Source organism: Erythranthe guttata, chromosome 8, assembly GCF_056151865.1.
Source record: "Erythranthe guttata isolate IM_541 chromosome 8, IM_541, whole genome shotgun sequence".
NCBI lineage: Eukaryota > Viridiplantae > Streptophyta > Magnoliopsida > Lamiales > Phrymaceae > Erythranthe > Erythranthe guttata.
In genome coordinates, this window is record NC_142540.1 from 8,736,273 (window position 1) to 8,754,857 (window position 18,585).

General features: G+C 35.1%; 1 long non-coding RNA gene across 1 annotated transcript; it reads left to right on the plus strand.

Moving 5' to 3' along the window:
• The first annotated feature begins 751 nt into the window (after positions 1-751).
• On the plus strand, positions 752-3,170 carry LOC148768462 (uncharacterized). The gene is made up of 3 exons (XR_016033109.1): positions 752-1,210; positions 1,774-1,859; positions 2,936-3,170. It is a non-coding gene; the product is annotated as an uncharacterized LOC148768462 (long non-coding RNA).
• Positions 3,171-18,585: the final 15,415 nt, after the last annotated feature.

The following is an 18,585-nucleotide window of genomic DNA, read 5'->3' on the forward strand; positions in this document are numbered from 1 at the left end:
ATATTAGGGTTCCATGAGCAGTACTTCCTATTACTACCTCATATTGTATTTGAAGTAGTGTTTCTGAATTCATTACGATAGTAGTTTGACTCGTTACTTAAGTCAATACCAAGTTTGGGAAAATATAGATTGTCATGGAAACACTTCGTAGAGGTTTGAAGGACTAAGCTCACACTATTTCGATCAATCTTGGATATTCTTCCTTGAAGCGACACGGCTTGAAGATAGATTACCCGCGTAAGTGTATTCATCTTAATGACGAATTCCTCAATCACAAGATTTGAAGGTATTAAGGAGAAACCACCAAGTTGAAGAAACGACGGATGAGAAAGAAGATAATATTAGGAAATTGCATTTCCATGGTCGAAAAATAGTTGAGAATCTGGGGACCAGATTCTTTGAAGGAGGGAAGAGTGTAACATCCCGTAATTTGCATTAGATTATTTTAATAATAATAACAGCTATTATTTTATTAATAATTAAATATGATATTGTTATAAGATAAGAGTGATAAGATCAGATGGAATTTTCTCTAGCAGATGACATTCCACCGCCTTAACCCTTCTCTTATCACTTCACGTTTCTCTCTCTCTCTATATTGATTGTTGGCTGAAATCCCCAACTCTTCTCTCTCCCTCACCGTCTCTCTCTCTCTCACTCTCTATTCCTCTCTTCCTCTTTATCGACTCTTGGGCTGGAATTGCAGAAAGTTTATAGCAGAACTCGAGTAATATGAGAGGATTCTTAATACACCAAGTTTAGGTCTGACACCATTAGAGATTTAATTCCGTTGATTGGGAGGTGCCGTTGGAAATCTCAAGACGCATCTTCCTTGTGGTGATGGATTTCACCGACGATGACGCGCGGTGGTGGCTGGAATCGGGCGAAGAAGACGAGCAGTTCAGAACCCGAATTTCAGCGGTTGGTCGTTCAAAGAATTAATTGAACGGAGGTCTTAAGGGTAGAATCTCGACGATCAGGTTCCATCATTAGAAACCTTACGATGTTACCTTTCTGTTGGTGGTGAAGCTCGATGGCTTGCACCGACGTTGGTCGCCGGAGTTTGGTGAGAAGTCAGCCTGCTCGCTGCGATTTTGGGGAAGCAAAACCTGCTGCCGCACCTGTTTTCGGAGCCGAAATCGAAGGGTTTCGAATGCGAATTTGGAATCGGTTCCTTCAGGAAACTCATAGAGGACATCGTAAAATATAAGTAAGTGTTCAATTGTATCGAATTAGAATATTTATTATACGTGTTTTAGAAGTCGGAATCCGATAACAGTAATCTGCCGGAAACAGTGCAGTTTTGAGTATCTTCTTGCGGGACTGTTTTGGATATGTTGGGATCATAATGTGGGCTGTGCGTCTTCATGAAACTTGTAGATTAAGTTGTCAGGTTTCATTTGATGTATTATTTGGACAATTTGGATAACTGTAGAATTTATTATGATTTTTCAAACGGGCTGCGACAGTAAACGAAATTATCCGAAAAATCTGGCAGGTTTATGTGTTCATCTTTCGGGGTTGTTATGGACGGGTTATGTTGTTAATTTGGGATTAGTGTCTTCAGTAAACTTGTAGATACAAATGTTATCTTTAACTATATATATCATTTAGGTCATTCGGATAAGTACGACGATCCCAGTGATTATTTGAATAGAGTGCCACGAGAATCAATTCTTAGTATATGTTTAAGAAATTGACTATGTCATATAGTGGATGGTAGTATGACTATATTACTGTTCGGAATCTTATTTAGTTCTAATATTTGCATAGGTGTTGAGCGTAGTAAAGCTCTCACTCAAGGTTTAAGCTTAAAGATGCTTCTATAGCACTTCTATAGCACTAGCATTGGACTCCAGGTGAGAAACTATGACCCCTTATCCGATTTCTTTCCTGCGCTTAATATCTCCTTTGTTTGAACCAAATATATTCTCCATCTTGAATCCTTTGATGCATTGATTATATTTTTCTTGGAATATGATCCTTAATGTTTTGCGAGCATACTCGTTTCCTTGGCTCGAACTTGGAACCTTGATCTTGTTCTTGAAATCTTGAACTTGTCAATTCTCTTGGTTGCTATGTTCACGCTTAATTCCTACACTTGATTCCTTGGCCTGAACATTTTCCTTGAATCGATATTGAATTATATTTATTCTCAAAATCTTGTCTTGAATGCTTTCCGAGAATAAATATTTCGTTGGCTCGAACTTGAATCTCATGTTTATTGAATTCATTGAGATATTGATATACTCGTTCTTGGAATCCGATATTGAACTTATGGCTCTTCTTGACTCTCATATTCACGAATATTCTCTCCTTGGCTTGAACTGAATTCTCGAACATGTTCATTATCCTGAGACTTGATGTTCGATTATCGTGATCATGACTTATCTTGTGAATGAATGACTTGATTCTTGAAATGAATGACTTGATATTCCTAAAAGGAATAATATTGATTCTTGAACCTACTGTCCCCACCCTTGAGGACGCTCTTGGGGGAGCTGGGCCCTAGGACCATTTCGGCAAGACGATCGGGCAGTATTGGGCTGACGATGACTGGTCTCCCGAATGGTACCTCCTGATGGTTCGGACTCACGTTCGTTTGGAGTTAAATGTTCTTGAGCCGAATCGGCACGTTCCGGTCGTGCCTCTTGCTTGTTTCCGACCGAGTGGCCACTCGGGACGGAGTGGAGGGATAAGGATGTGATATGATTTTATTTGTTGGGAGTTACAAGGTTGGAGACCCCACCAAATATTGAACTCAAGCCGTACATGTTACACTCTTGTACATGTTACACTTCTGTTAATGAAATTCTTGTAAAGTCTCTCTCGTTATATGTTCTGTTCTGTTGATTCTCATCATACTCATGGATCATATGTTTTTCACTAAGTCATTCGGACTTATTCGTTTCTCCTTTCTGATATTAATGCGCAGGTAAAAGAAAGACTTAGACCTAAATTTTCATACTAAGAGTTAAAGCTCGTGTATGCCTCCGATTAGTCTCGTCGAGAGGTATCTCTATTTATGTTCCGTATAGGAATCCTTTGATCGAGAATTTTGTAATAGAATAAGTGGTGTCGAAGTCGACTTGTAATAGAACCTCCTTTTGTAAACACGATGGTATAGATATTGCGGTTTAACATTTCGACCATCGAAATTTTGAGGAGCATATTTGGGGTCATTGAATGTACTGCATGTTGAGTGGTGTTCCGCCACGAGGTGCCTGCTACTCGGGGCGAGGCGCTACAACATGAAAACATTGTTTGTCATTGCGCACAAATTTATTGTTACTAAGTACTAACTACATGATTGAAATGAATATTATAAAACTTTGTCTTTATGTCAATATTCCATACAATGAAGAGCTAGTCTTATGGTGTATATATATATATGTATATATATTAATGGACAATTTTTCAAGTTTGTAATCTAATTAGTACTCTGTAACATGCCATATTGTGAGCTGTCACATGAACATATAAAACAAAAAATACAACCTCAAAAATGTTTATTCTTAGAATTCATCCAAGCAACATTGAAATACATAGTTCCAAGAATCCAAAATCTATTAGGTATATTGTTCGTACATTTCCAAGAAAGTATTATATCTACTTTTGTAGTACTATGTATATAAATCACCCATTTATCTATATGTTCACTATCGATCATCTAAGAACCTCATATCTACTTCTATCACATCATACCACAAACACTTCATTTTCCTTCCAAATCAATATATATTATTTTCATATATATAGTGATCACGATAATGATGAGGATGCAAGTGAGGCAAGAGGAGGAGAAGATAAAGGTCAAGAAAGGGTGGGTGGCGGTGCAAGTTGGATTAGGCGGAACAATAAAAGAAAAAAAAATCAAGATTGTTACTGTACCGAATTTACGAGATTTGTGATCCCAATTTTATACTTGTACAATCCCTTATTTCAAAGACTTCTTGATAAAGCCCGTGAGGTCTATGGCTATCATGCACCTCGACCTCTTATGCTACCTTGTTCGATCGATGATTTTCTTCATATTCATACGAGAATCGAAACTAGTACTAAACAATGTAACTTTCTGTTAGAGTAGGTGACCAACAAGCCAACTTGTGGCTGTGGTCTTTCTCTTTTTCCTTGTAATAAAACAATCGTTTTTCGTTCGTAATAATAAAACATTTCATTTGGCATTCTATATCTCTTATCCCATGCAAACAGCATAGATATAGTCCTAACGAGTTACTCTATTACTGTGAGTTGGTCTAGTAGAATCGTGAGATAACTCAGCAATGTTATGTAACTGTTAAACCTTGTTCCTAGTCGATGTGTTACGCCAATAATGAGGATACCGGCCTTTCCCTTTTGAGACTAGCACTTAGTGTATGTGTACTGTGTCTCATCAATCCTCGGTGTTGTGACATCGGCATACTTGAGTGGGTGCTCATACTAGATGAGTTCGCTGAACTCCCTCGCCCTAGAAATCTATAAGTGGTTCTCATTCATCGAGTAATATGTTTCTAAGATATAGTTGTACACCATTAGTCCTTAAGACCCAGACATCACCGTGACTTCACTAGAGGACCGATTGTATCGTGACCTGTCCCTGAGTCCCACATCGGACCACTCCAAGGGCCAACGTTCGTGCAATCCGAAATCTAGTGTGAAGTCTGTGCATTGTAGTAGGGGATTCGAGCGCTTGAGTAGTCATGGATGTCCTGTGTGTTCTGACGGTTTATAATCCAAGGAATCTCTGGCCAGAGTTGATAGTGGGGTGATTAGGGAAATGTGTTTCCCTAAGTCACACACGAACGGATTTATAATACCTAGAACGTTCGCACGGTCATTGAACTTTATAAGAGGTCTCGGTGAACCAATGCCTCTAGTTCAATCTGGACATATGCTGCGAAGGGATCGTACTGTACGCTAACTATATCATAAGGTTCTTGCAGGCACTTCACTTGTATCTAGGGAATCATGATGCGTAGTTGCTAGACGCCAATCTTGATTCGTTGGGCACCGATTTGATCGGCGATTAAGTAAAATGAGTTTTACTCTAATCGGGACTCTTAGGAGGAGTTCGTATAAGAACAATGTGTTGTTCGAATCACAAAGAGTTGTGAGCCCACGGCTAGCATACACCTGAACCATTGAGGGTCGCACTTCTCGTGTAATACGTATCCTTGACAACAATGAGCATAAGTTATTATGATTGAGTCCAAGATTCGTGATTGTGGATTACGAGTCGGAATAAACGTAGAGAAAGACAGACATGCGGAATTTAGTGAACTTTCTAAATTGGGAAGTTTCCCGATTTAGCAGGTCCACTTAAGTGGAATTTTCCTTTTTTGGAAATTGGAAATTTCAAAGAGGCACTCGTATCGACGAGAACTTTGAGCTCGTCACAAATATAATTTTTTATAATTTTGTGAACGATCGTTTGTTAGAAACGAGGCCGACGAGGGAATGGGCTTAATGCATCAGTGGGTCAAGCCCAATGACTTAAACCCACAAGGGTTGAGAACCCTAGTAACCATTGAGGGTCACACTTCTCGTGTAATACGGATCCTTGATAACAATGAGCATAGGTTAATATGTTAATCTTTGCAAAGTTGGAGGTCAATATGATTGAGTCCAAGATTCGTGATTGTGGATTACGAGTCGGAATAAACGTAGAGAAAGAGAGACATGCGGAATTTAGTGAACTTTCTAAATTGGGAAGTTTCCCGATTTAGCAGGTACACTTAAGTGGAAGTTTCCATTTTTGGAAATTGGAAATTTCGAAGAGGCACTCGTATCGATGAGAACTTTGAGCTCGTCACAAATATAATTTTGTTATAATTTTGTGAACGGTCGTTTGTTAGAAACGAGGTCGACGAGGTAAATTAGATTATGATTCAACGTTTTTTACTTGTTGAATTTTATTTAGTACCTGAAGTACAAAATTTGTGATTAGAATAAATAAATCTCTAGACATGACATGTGGGAATAAATGTCTTACAGATAGTGCTATTACACATACTATTCTTAGAGATATGTCGTATTTTATTAATTTAATGTCTAGTAGTAGCAAAGACCTCATTGATAACTCAATGAGGCAAATGTAATTTTGGTAGATGGTTATAGTAATGTTATCACATGGCACAACTTTTGCCACTAAAGTAGCTATTTTTCCTCCATGTTCCAGTAGAACGTTGTTGAAATTTAGAAATATTTGAGCAATGGTTATTATGTTGAAACCATAGAAGGAAATAAATTGAAAATATGTGCATCACCTCTAAGCGTACATTGGGAAAATTAGAGGGGGATTTTCGACACGGTTATGTAGAACCACAATTTGAATGCCAGAATCATAAATTGTCGATTGCTCGAAATCAAGTAATTTGATTATATCTCAGCATATATGTGGAGTATTGTTGGCCGAAAACCTACACGCAAGTGCACGTATTGTACAAGTAATAAAGTGGATTTCTTAAGTCCAAGTATCGATCCCACATAGAATATTTAATTATCTAATCCTAGACGCTAAATTCTACCAATTGTTTTCAAGCTCACCCTACACAGTCCAAAGAGGATTAATAAACTAAACTAAGCTAAAGCAATTCAAACAAATTAAAAAGACAAAAGCACGAAAGCAAGTAAAAACGAAGATTTAATCACAGTACACAAGTCTAGGATTTTATTCTCCCCCCTATGTGATTATTATTCCCCCAATTCCTTCAAATATGCAAGCAATTAACCCGGATTATTAACATGAGATGCTAATTTAATCATAACCCACTTCCACGTGTATTACGATTCTAATACTCTAGATTCAATTATTGTATTCCCACGCAATTAATTCTAGAACACAACATTAAGCACAAATCTCAATAATGGCTACCTAAGAGATTAACTATATTCCTATGTTAATACCACAAAAGCTCTTCTACCACAGTTCTAATTATTAACCCGATCTTCCGATTCATGCGACTAACAATAACACAAAAGCACATAAGGTGATCAAGTTCATGCACTTAATAAAACAAGTAGAAGAAATAATCTTGAATTAAAACTTGCATAAAATCATAGAAAATGGTTCATAAATCCCACATAGGGTTCCAAATAAAATCCTAGAAACAAGAAAATTAGCAACTCATGATTAAAGTAAAAACGCAAATAAAATTAATCATAAACGATAAATCTATGCTTGGAGTCTTCGAATTCTTCATCTTCGTTGTTGCTTTGTTGCTCTTGAAATTGCGTAAAAGATGGATCCCCAATTGTGTGCTTTGCTTGGTCATATATAGGGTGGAAAACTTGTGCAATTAAAATCCATTTAATGCGCCTCCTCGTCATTTCTGACGGTCGTCCCACATTCTGAACTAAAACTCGGACGGCCGTCCGAGCTTTAAATCTTCATATTTTTGACTTTTTCAGTTTTGGCCCATATTTCCTCCAAAATTGCAGTTTTTACCCCATACTTTCCAATTCTTCAATTTATACCTGAAATACAATAAATCAACTTTTTAAGCACCAATTATCGTTAAAACACACCAAAAGCTCAAATAAAAAGGTACAATAAAGTGTAAAAATATACACTCAACAAGTATGTATCACCATCTATAACTTAAATTTATAACTTTAAACAGACAATCTCTTACCCGTTCAAATTGCAGACTGTCACTTTGATGAGACTGTCTTCCCATCGTTACGGGGGGAAATAACGTCCACAGTAACGTTCTTGAAGAACGGCATGAGGTCATGTTGGGACGACCCCACCCTGTCTAATCAAGATCCCCTACGTCAAAGAACTGATATATATAGATTAATAGATCATCCACATTAACGTTCCTGAAGAACGGCTGGAGTTGTGTGAGACGACTAATAAATCTGCAAAGAATGTCAACACTAATGTTACTGAAAAATGCCATACTCATTCTCTGGTTTGAAAAAGTGACGAGATCTCAAATAAGCCTGCAAGGATAGATGTCCTAGAAGGATAAAATATGGGTAGGCCATCAATCCCAGCTAACCAATCTTGCATCCTTGCCCAGAAGAGAAGGGGAGCAATGGGATCAAAGTATTCTCATCTCCGGAAGAGAATGAATGCCCAACAATCGAATCATGTTAGCACTAGATGAATGGGATCCCACATGCCACATCTCATAAAATAATTCTAGAATATGGATTCGTCTGGGAGACGAGTCGGGGGACGCCTCGACATAAATATCCATTCCCGAGAATGGGAAAATTTCGGTTAGTTATTCATGCATGAATGAGATGTGGTATCGGGTTGACATGATCATAGATAAAAAAATTTCCTTATGCAGTAGCTACTAAACTTTTTATCGAGTGATGATATAAAACCTCGATCAATTCATAAGTGTAAACAAAGAGATGACGGGCCGAAATGAGAAGAAACAATCCAAGTTGAATTTGATTCCTTGATAAAATGAAAGGCGTAGAGACCGGTAGTTGCTACACCTCCTTGAATTTCACCCATGGGATATAAGTGAGTACTCACAAGGATTGAAATGAGATTGGGAACCAGAAGATTCATCTCATAGCTCACACGAGAGTGGGAGCCAGGAGACTCATCTCCTAACTCAATGAATGAAATGAGATTGGGAACAAGAAGATTCATCTCATAGCTCAAACGAGATTGGGAGCCAGGAGACTCATCTCATAACTCGAGGAATGAAGAGATTGGGAACCAGAAGATTCATCTCATAGCTCAAATGAAATTGGGAGCCAGAAGACTCATCTCATAGCTCAAGGAATGAAATAAGATTGGAAACCAGACGATTCATATCATAGCTCAAATGAGATTGGGAGCCTGGAGACTCATCTCATTACTCAATTAACAAAATCAGATTGGGAACCATAAGATTCATCTCATAGCTTAAATGAGATTGAGATCCAAAAGCCTCATTTTATAGCTCGAAAAAGATTGGGAGTCAGAAGATTCATCTCATAATACAACGATTTATGAGCCAATGAGATTGGGAGCTCGAAAACTCATCTCATAGTTCAAGGATTTCCCCAGCAACCTGAGATTGATTTTAAAGAGTTATACTCTCTTATGATGAATGTTATTAAATACGTGGTCACAAAGTATGTTACAGGGATCTAGATACAAATATTTATATGAAAGTCCCTGAAGGACTATGTTTTCCTGAGACAATTAGTTCCAAACCATGGAACATAAACTCAGTTGAGCTGAGACGTTCACTTAAATTATGGCTTGAAATATTATGGAAGAATGTATCATAATCGCGTAAGTGAATAATATCTCCGGAAGAGAATATGTGAACAATAATTGGTTTTAATTGTTCCTAAACGTTAAAGGACGGGAACTTGATTTGGACTCCTGAAGAAGTCAAGTAAGAAAAACTCATTTGAGAAAATTTGAGTTCAAAATCAAAGATCTAAAAGGGATTAATTTGTTGTCTCTACCGACTTAAAATTTATCATATCAATTAGATTTTTGTCCATCAATCGAATTACATCCAAAAGATGTTATGGATAAAGAGAAATTATCGAGTAACATCTATGGATATTCGACAGTAGAATAGGTTCAATGATCCATCATGTCCCATGGAGGACGCCGAGAAAGTGTTAGCGCCAGAAGTGCCATATCTGAATGCAAAATGTGCATTATTGTATTTAACTCCATGTACTCAATATGATTGCGTTTTTTGATAAATGTGTTAGGCAGTCTTAGCTCACCTCACATACGGTATATGCATCACTGGAGTCTTAGCTCACCTCACATACGGTATATGCATCACTCGATGATGCAAAACTTGTGATTTATATTGGCATTGACCAGAAGTCATACCCACACAAAGCTTGTTTCCAAAATATATTATTTTGTATTCATACTATTGTTATGTCTTGGAGATCTGTAAAGTGTAAATTAGTGGTCACTTAGTCGAATCATGCATAATTTTTTGCTTCACGAGATAGTGCGTGAATGCACATATGTTGATTGAAAATATTGGGCGTTGTACTATTTTCCCTAACCGAGGTTGTTTTTTCCGATTGGGTTTTATTACTCAGAAGGTTTTAACGAGGCAACAAGAAAAGCACAATAGTGGTTTGATAGGAATCCCCAAGGGGGAGTGTTGTAAATAATCTGGAATATGGGGTTTTCTGACTTAACCACTTAGAGGGTTTTCTCAACCTCCCACTAGTGTAAACTTCCCACATCTTTGTCCCATGATTTGTGTAGAAAATAACTTCCATGGAACTGCCATTTGTAACTTCTCCTTGTAACTTCCGGTGGTTTACGCATATATTAATGAGAAAAACTCCCTCCCCTTTAACCCCCACAATTATCTCTCTACGTTTCTCTCTCTTTTTGTTCATTTGTGTTCTCTCCTTCTCATATATCTATTATTTTTATTTATGTTCTTATGTATTTCCACAATCACGAACCAAAGAGCTAGATTAAAAATGCTATTTTACAACAGTCTAATACTTTATTAGTACCATCTCTGTCAAATAAACTAATATATGTGGGGGCTAAGCTACTGAAGAATAAAACAGTATAGCTCTAATGTATCCACAATTTTGCCTTCTTTATGATAATCTCACGAAATGAGATCATTGGGCGTCGTACTAAAAGAGAGGGGTATATTACATGGATGATTTAAGCTGTGGCTAAGTCAATAATGTGAGTCATTCACACTACATAAAAGAGAAAACAAATTTTTCTTCGGCATTGTCAGTCGTGACATCCACCATTTGGCTTGATGAATTATTTATTTCCACAATTTTTTTTTTAATTTGAATAATTCAAACTTTAGATGTGAACTTGCAATTTAGCGAAGGTCCACCATGTACCCTTTCCAATAAATCATTGTAAAAGTGATATTTATTTTGCTTTGATTCATTCCGATGTTTGGGGACCTTCTCCCATTACTATGATAGAGGTTTGTGAATTTTGTTGATGACTCCACTAGAAAGGACATGGTTATATTTGTTGAAACGCAAAGATGAGGTATTTGGTGTATTTTGGACATTTCATGCTCTCATTAAGAACTAATTTTCAGCTAAAGTTCGAATTCTAAAATCCGATAATGGAGGAGAATTTGGGAGTCAAGATTTTCAAAAATACTTTCAAAATAATGGTCTTATCCATGAATTTTTCATGTAGTCGGACTCCACAACAAAATGGGGTGGCTGAACGAAAAAATCGGCATATTCTAGAAACCCCACGTGCATTGCTTATTGGAGCTAAAGTACTTAGTTGCAACTCGGATGATGTTGTTGGTATGACTGTTTATTTAATGAATAGAATGTCTTTTAAATGCTTGAACGTTAATCCTCCGTTGCAAATGATGTCGCAACATGTTACTCTACCATCTATACTCCTTACTCCATTTGCATTTGTTCATATGCATAAAAATCAATTGACGGACAAAACTTGAACCTTGTGTTGTTCGTTGTATTTGTTTATATATGGTGCAAATAAGAAGGGATATCAATGCTATGATCTATTAAAAAATGCACTTATATTACCATGGATGTGACCTTTTTAGAATTCGAGAATTATTACTCACCACAAGTACCAAGCTCTCATCTTCAAGGGAAGACTTGTGATAAAGAGCAAAAATGATGGATTTGTGATGAAGAGATTATTGCACCAACACAAAATATTACTATGGGGTTATCACTTACCTTTCAGGTACAATCGAGGAAAGCCTCTTGCTATTCACTAGATGATGAAACAATACGCTCGAAGTATCCAATCTCCAATCATGTAATATCCCAAGGGTTGTAGGATCCTCTTAACGCCTCTGCATACAAGTTGTCCTTATTTCAAATTCCTAATGGAGTTCATGAAGCCTTGGCTGATCTGTTGTGATCTCGAGCAATTTAATAAGAGATGGAAGCCCTAGATAAAAAAAAAAAAAAATGGTATCGCGGTTGGACGTAAGTAGATCTTTTTTATTAAACATAAAGCAGACGGATGTGTTGGACGATACAAAGCGAGATTGGTAGCCAAGGGTATTACACAGACGTACATAATAGATTACCAATAAACATTTTCTCTAGTGGCAAAATTAAACATTGTTACAGTCTTGCTATCCTTGGCTGTAAATTTAGAGTGGTCGTTGCATCAATTTGACGTGAAAAACGCCTTTCTTCATGGAGACTTTAAGGAAGAGGTATATATTGATATTCTACTGGGCAATGACCCCTGGAATTGTCTGTAAGTTACAACGGGCTCTATATGGTCTAAAACAATCACCACGTGCATGGTTTGGTCATTTTTAGCATGGCTTGGAGAAAGTATGTTTTTTATCAAAGCAACTCAGATCACACTCTTTTTCTTGAAACAAGAAGAGCGTAAGTTAACTGCCTTGATAATTTGTATAGACGACATGATTATTAGAAGAGATTATAGAAGAAATTGATAAGTTGCATAAACAATCGAAATCAAGAACTTATGTGAACTTAAATAGTTTTTGGGTATCGAAGTGGCTAGGTCCAAAAAAGGAATATTTCTTTCAAAAAATAAGTATGAACTTGACTTGTTGATTGACGTAGAAATGCTTGAGTGCAAGCCGGCTAACACTTCAATTGTTCATAACCATAAACTTTTAGAGTATCCGAATCAAGAATCAACCAATAAAGGGAGGTATCAACGATTAGTGGGTAAGCTGAATTACTTACCCCACACTCGTCTATATATTTCTTATGTAATTAGTTTAGTCAGTCAATTTATGCATTCCCTTGATAAAGACCATATAGATGCAGTTGTTAGAATACTTCATTATTTAAAATCAGCTCCGAGAAGGGAGATTATGTTATAGGAGAATGGTTATGTCTAAATTGAGGGTTATTCACATATTGATTGGGCAGGAAACTTGTCATATAGAAAATATACATAAGGATACTTCACCTTCGTTGGTGGTAACATGGTTAAGTATGGAGGAATAAAAACAAAATGTGATGGCTTTGTCAAGTGCTGAAGCCGAGTTTCGAGGAATTGCTAACTTTGTGACTGAGAAGACTACTCTCAAAGATTGGATTTATTTATAACTCAATAACGAATATGTATTGTGATAATAAGGTAGTAATTGAAATATCCCAAAACCCGATTTCAACATTAACGAATAAAACACATTGAGATACAACGACATTCTATCAAACAAAATCTCGAATGAGTAATTAAGTTTCCTTTTGTGAGGTAAGAGGATCAACTTGGTGATATGCTTACAAGAGTTGTCCCCAACAAAAACTTCTATAGCTCTCTTAACAAGATGGGCACATAAGACATCTTTATTAGTTCTACTTGAGGGTGAGTGATGGCATGAGTTCTACTCTTAATTAGTTATATTAGGAGTTGATTGTGCCTTGTATATTTTCCATGATTGTATAAATTCCGACTGTTATGAGATTTGTTCTTCCTTTGTATAGTTAGATAGATGAATGTTGTCAACAACCAATTTGTGTATAGACATTTACTTTACACACGAATAGAAGTAAAAAGATGAATTGTTTACAAAACTTCTCATTAAGGTAACAATAACTTCAAACCCAATTAATACTCCAAACGGGGCCAAATTTATAGACGAGCATTCACTTTTGCATATGTTTTTTCAACATAATATTCAAAAACTTTTAAACAAACAAGATATTCTCTCACCCATAACTTCTTTTAAAATAACAATCTTATTTATCGCCTTATGTAACATAAGTCTATACTACTTATAAAAGTATGAATAGTTTGGAGGTTTCTTCCCTTTTTTGTATGGACAAAATTACCCTATAAAATAACCTTTAGATATAGGATTTATTGGACAACAAGGTCATTTAAATATATACTTTGATAATAGTAATAACTAATAATAACTCTTCCTTTGATAATTGAGTTCAATTGAATTTATATTAAAAAAACACGTAATTAATTGAAGATGACATTTAAAATTGGCAAATGAAATACATAATGATGTACTATAGCTAGATAAAATCTAAAGTGTAATTGGATAATATTATTTTATGATCAATTTCCTCAAAAAATAAAGTTATAATTAGTCGGTAATATATTGTATGCTAATCAGTAGTTTATTGTATTTTAAAAACAATACACAAAAGTGTAATTTAATTTTAGTACCATTTTATGTGGGTACTGAAAATCTCTATGAATATATTTTAGAAAAACAAAGATAAAATTTAAAGGGTAATTACATAATATTATGTTACAATTAATTTCCTAAAAAAATTAAAATTACAATTAATTAGTAGTTTATTGTATACTAATAAAAGTAACAGAGTTTTAGGATTTCACTTGACAAAAACACATAAAAGCAATAGACAATAGAATAATGTTTACCCTACCAAGAAAGAAGTAGATGAAACGGATTCATGAATTTACAAAAAATATGTATTAATGTAAAGTCTAAATGACAATCAATACAAGAAACTCAACGGTCTTTCTAATTTGTTATGGGTTTTAATTTTACGGGTTGAATACACTTTACACCCCTCAAGTATAGCTTATGTACCTCTTACCCCTTAAAGTGACATTTGTAACACTTACTTGCCTCAACATCAAGTATTTATATTTTAAAATTCAAATTATAATAAACATAACAATCTGATAATTATTGGATCATATAAACCTTAAGTAACTAAAATTAAATTATTGGAAATTAATTAAAAAGTAATATATATATATATATATATATATATATATATATATAGAGAGAGAGAGAGAGAGAGAGAGAGAGAGAGAGAGAGAGAGAGAGAGAGAGAGAGAGAGAGAGAGAGAGAGAGAGAGAGAGAGAGAGAGAGAATATTTTAAGGTATTGGAATTTAAAAAACATATTAAATTGTGCTTGAGGGGGTAAATGTTACAAATGAAACTTTAAGAGCGTAAGTGTTACAGAGATTATACATTAGGGACGTAAACTGTATTTAACCCTAATTCTAAAGCCGTTACAAGTTACAACATATCATCAATTTAATACTAATTTATTCATAAAATATTTACATTGATGAATGTAACCAAAAATATGTAGGCAGTTTTATTATATACACAACTATAATATGCCATTCTCATCAGATGCACCAGATAATAAACAATAAATCACAATTCAGATTCAAATAGAAACACCATGAGCAACTATTGAAACGCCAATCTACAGACACGTGTGCATGACGTATGTATGTAAGCTCATGAATCATTAGGCTTCTCTTTTATTTATATTATTTATTCAATTTTTCTGGACTTTCTCCTCAATTAATGGAATACCTACTGAAGGAGGACTTGAGTGAATCGTAGATGGGATACCTGATTTCTTGTTTAGCAAATTAAGCAATTGTTGGGAAACATTAATTGGTACATATCCTCAGTAAGTCTGTTTTCAAGAGCCTTTGTAACTACGTACATGATTCTTCTCAAGAATGCACAGATGATATATACTGAAATAAACTATATAAAAGAAGTTTTATTTTGTGATGTACATGCCCTTTCAGTTATTACAATCGAACACACATGAATATCAAGGTGTAGAATGTATTAATGGATATGTAACTTTACGAAGAAGAAATATATCAATTCCACTATTTGGTTCTAACTGATGGAAGACATGTTTAATTAAGTATCAAACACAATCTCATTTTTTTTGTACTATTTAACTCATTCGATAGATTATGATAAATTGACTGAATCTCTCTCTATATTTCCTTAGACCATGGATCTCTCTATATGTTGCCCTACTTTCCCTTAAGATCTCTTTTCCTTCTTACATTTAGAAAATTTGTAGCATTCATCATATTTAATTCACTCCTCTTTGCTACGCAACTCTTTAGGATTCAAAGTTGCCTTAACTTCAAAAACAATTTCTAATAATCCCCGGCTCTCATCGAAAACATCATTTACATGTCCATAATCTATAACAAAAATAGTTTTGAAAATCTATTTTCTTATTTTCAGTTATGAATAAAAATATAACATGCTATTGATTGAAACTAAGAAAATAACTTCTTTCAATGATGACCATGAGCACATTAAGAGTTTTGGGGAAAAATCAAATTAACAAGAATAAAATAAAATAAAAAAGATCATGAATGAAAATATAAGTATAGCGTATGAATCTAAATGTATTGAGATAATAGAAAATGTTAGATTTTATTGAAAAATAATATCAATATACTTCAAATAACTTTGATATTTCCAGTATCTATTTAATTCATTTTATCGAATATATATCGAAAAACAGCACAATTTTTTTTTAAATAAAAAAATCTCATAAATATACTGTGACACAAGACGTGCAACACACGTCCATCTTCCTAGTATTATTAAAATAAAAGAAATAGAAAATTACAAACTTTAAGCATTTGGTATTAGACCGATATGTGGCACTATGCTATACCTCGTGTGCACAAAGACATCCCGGACAAATAAGACCAACGTGAATCCTTTTTTACAAATTCAAACTATTGCAACACACAGTCCGACATATACGACTTTATTATGGTCATGTACTGGATCGTGCCATGTGACAACATCATCGACACATGGTTATGCACGTCCATCCTATACGACATTCAATCGACCTACAAGATTATATTTACACAATAAACAACTATGCGTCATAACAAAAATGTGTATATATTATATCAATTGCAAATAAACTTACCTGGTATTCCGCCAATTTGTTCAGCATCAATATGTAGTATTTGAATGGGTGGCCCACATCATGCAAAGAGGTTGTATCTTTGATATGCGCAAAATCTACGTAAAACTAACTGCATGTATACAACGTGTTTTGTAGAACAGTGAATTCTAGATGTCAATTCACAAGGAATTAAGTTCCTAAATTTACCAAGTACTGTAATTTTACTATCCTAAAATTTAAATAGACGATCGAAAATGATGAAATTAAAAGTATGCAATTATAATAACAACAATCCTCTAGGACAAGCGCGGAATTCCGATATATGATGACTTCTAGAGTAAAATCCACCAAAGTACTACGATAATGATCTCCAAACCTGATATTTAATGTCACGTTCCTTTTCGTTAACTCAAATGCTAAAATGCCCTAACCCCCATTTTCTTGCTAGAGTCTACTCATAAGTTTGACGTCTCTGTTCAGAACCTGATATTAAGAGAGCAATCAGGTCAAACCCTTAAGGGCTACCCGATGTGTATCACTTCTCTGTTTTCACAACCCGGTGGTTTCCTAAAATCAAACGAGAAATCTTCTCTCGAGCTCATTCACATTTATAACAAATTCAACCGTTGGCCAAACAATCGAAAGTATTAAGAACAAGAAAACAGAAACGATGTCAAAACAAGGCAAATAGTTAACATATCTAGAAATTAAAATCAATATATGCAAGGTTTATTTTCCTAAAAGAAAATGCTCAGCTCATCACAAATAGAGCAATAAATAATGTACATGAGAAATTTAATAAGTTAAACATAAAGAAAAAACTTATGAAAAACAAGTCGAAACGCTCATCAAAGGTTCCTCGAAGAACTGGCGAAAACCGAAGAAAGTTGAAGAAGAGATTTCAAATGAATAGAACCTTCTACTTATGGTGAAATGCTAAGCTTCTTGAGGAAGCTTTAAAAGGTAAATTAATAACCGGATCGTGACAAGTGAAGGTTGGATTGCGATCTGATAACCTTGAAAATTAATAACCACCATACTAGAGCGTGACGCGCTTTCAGGACCGCAATCTGGATCCAGGTCCAAAAACTCACTGGAAAGCTCAACATATCGCTATCAAGAGTCTGAATTTAGCCTTTGCTTCAACTTCAAACACTGTTTCACCATTTTGTAGCCCAAATTTAAGAAAAATGCATTTCCATCAAAGATGTAATCATTTCAGTTGACTTTCAAACCCCACTTGAATAAGCTCCATCAATGTCGTATGCGAGAGTTGTGTTGGACATATCAAACACCGCCACAATTCACATGAATACAGAAACACTTCTGCATATATTTCCCTTGATTCTCGGCTTCACTTCCAAAATCGTAATCGAATCGGCAAAAATAGCTTCTATTTACGTAAAACTAAAATAAGATAATAAAAAATATAAATATATACAAATAAAGCCAGAAAATTCGGACGAACGAAGACCAAAACTCAATCTCCTAATATGTCGACTGCACCTCATGTTGACCCGAAGAACATCATTGAGTTTCGGGTCAACGCACGCGAGCCTTAAAAAAAGGCAAAAAATCATCACTTCAAGTAGGATGCACCCGATGTATCCAAAATTCAATTTTGTTTTTACAATATCTATATAATACGTACAACATAAAAAAAAAGTAAAAGTCCAGATATAAATGCACAATAAGGTTCGTCCCTTATGTAGCACATAATATTTTTTTAAGCGCTGTTAGAGAAAAATATGTTTGGACATATACTTGGTTCAAGACACAAACCCATTTTCAAACCAATCAGCAATTTGCTGGCGGCTTCAAAGTAGCTAATTAAAAAAAGAGTTCGTTTGGGGGAATCGAAATATTGTTGGGGCATTTTCTATCAATAAATCAGGCTTGAGATTAGATCGAATGAACATTTACTTGTACTCAAATTGATGTTCACTTTATCCATTAAATTGAACATGTGTTG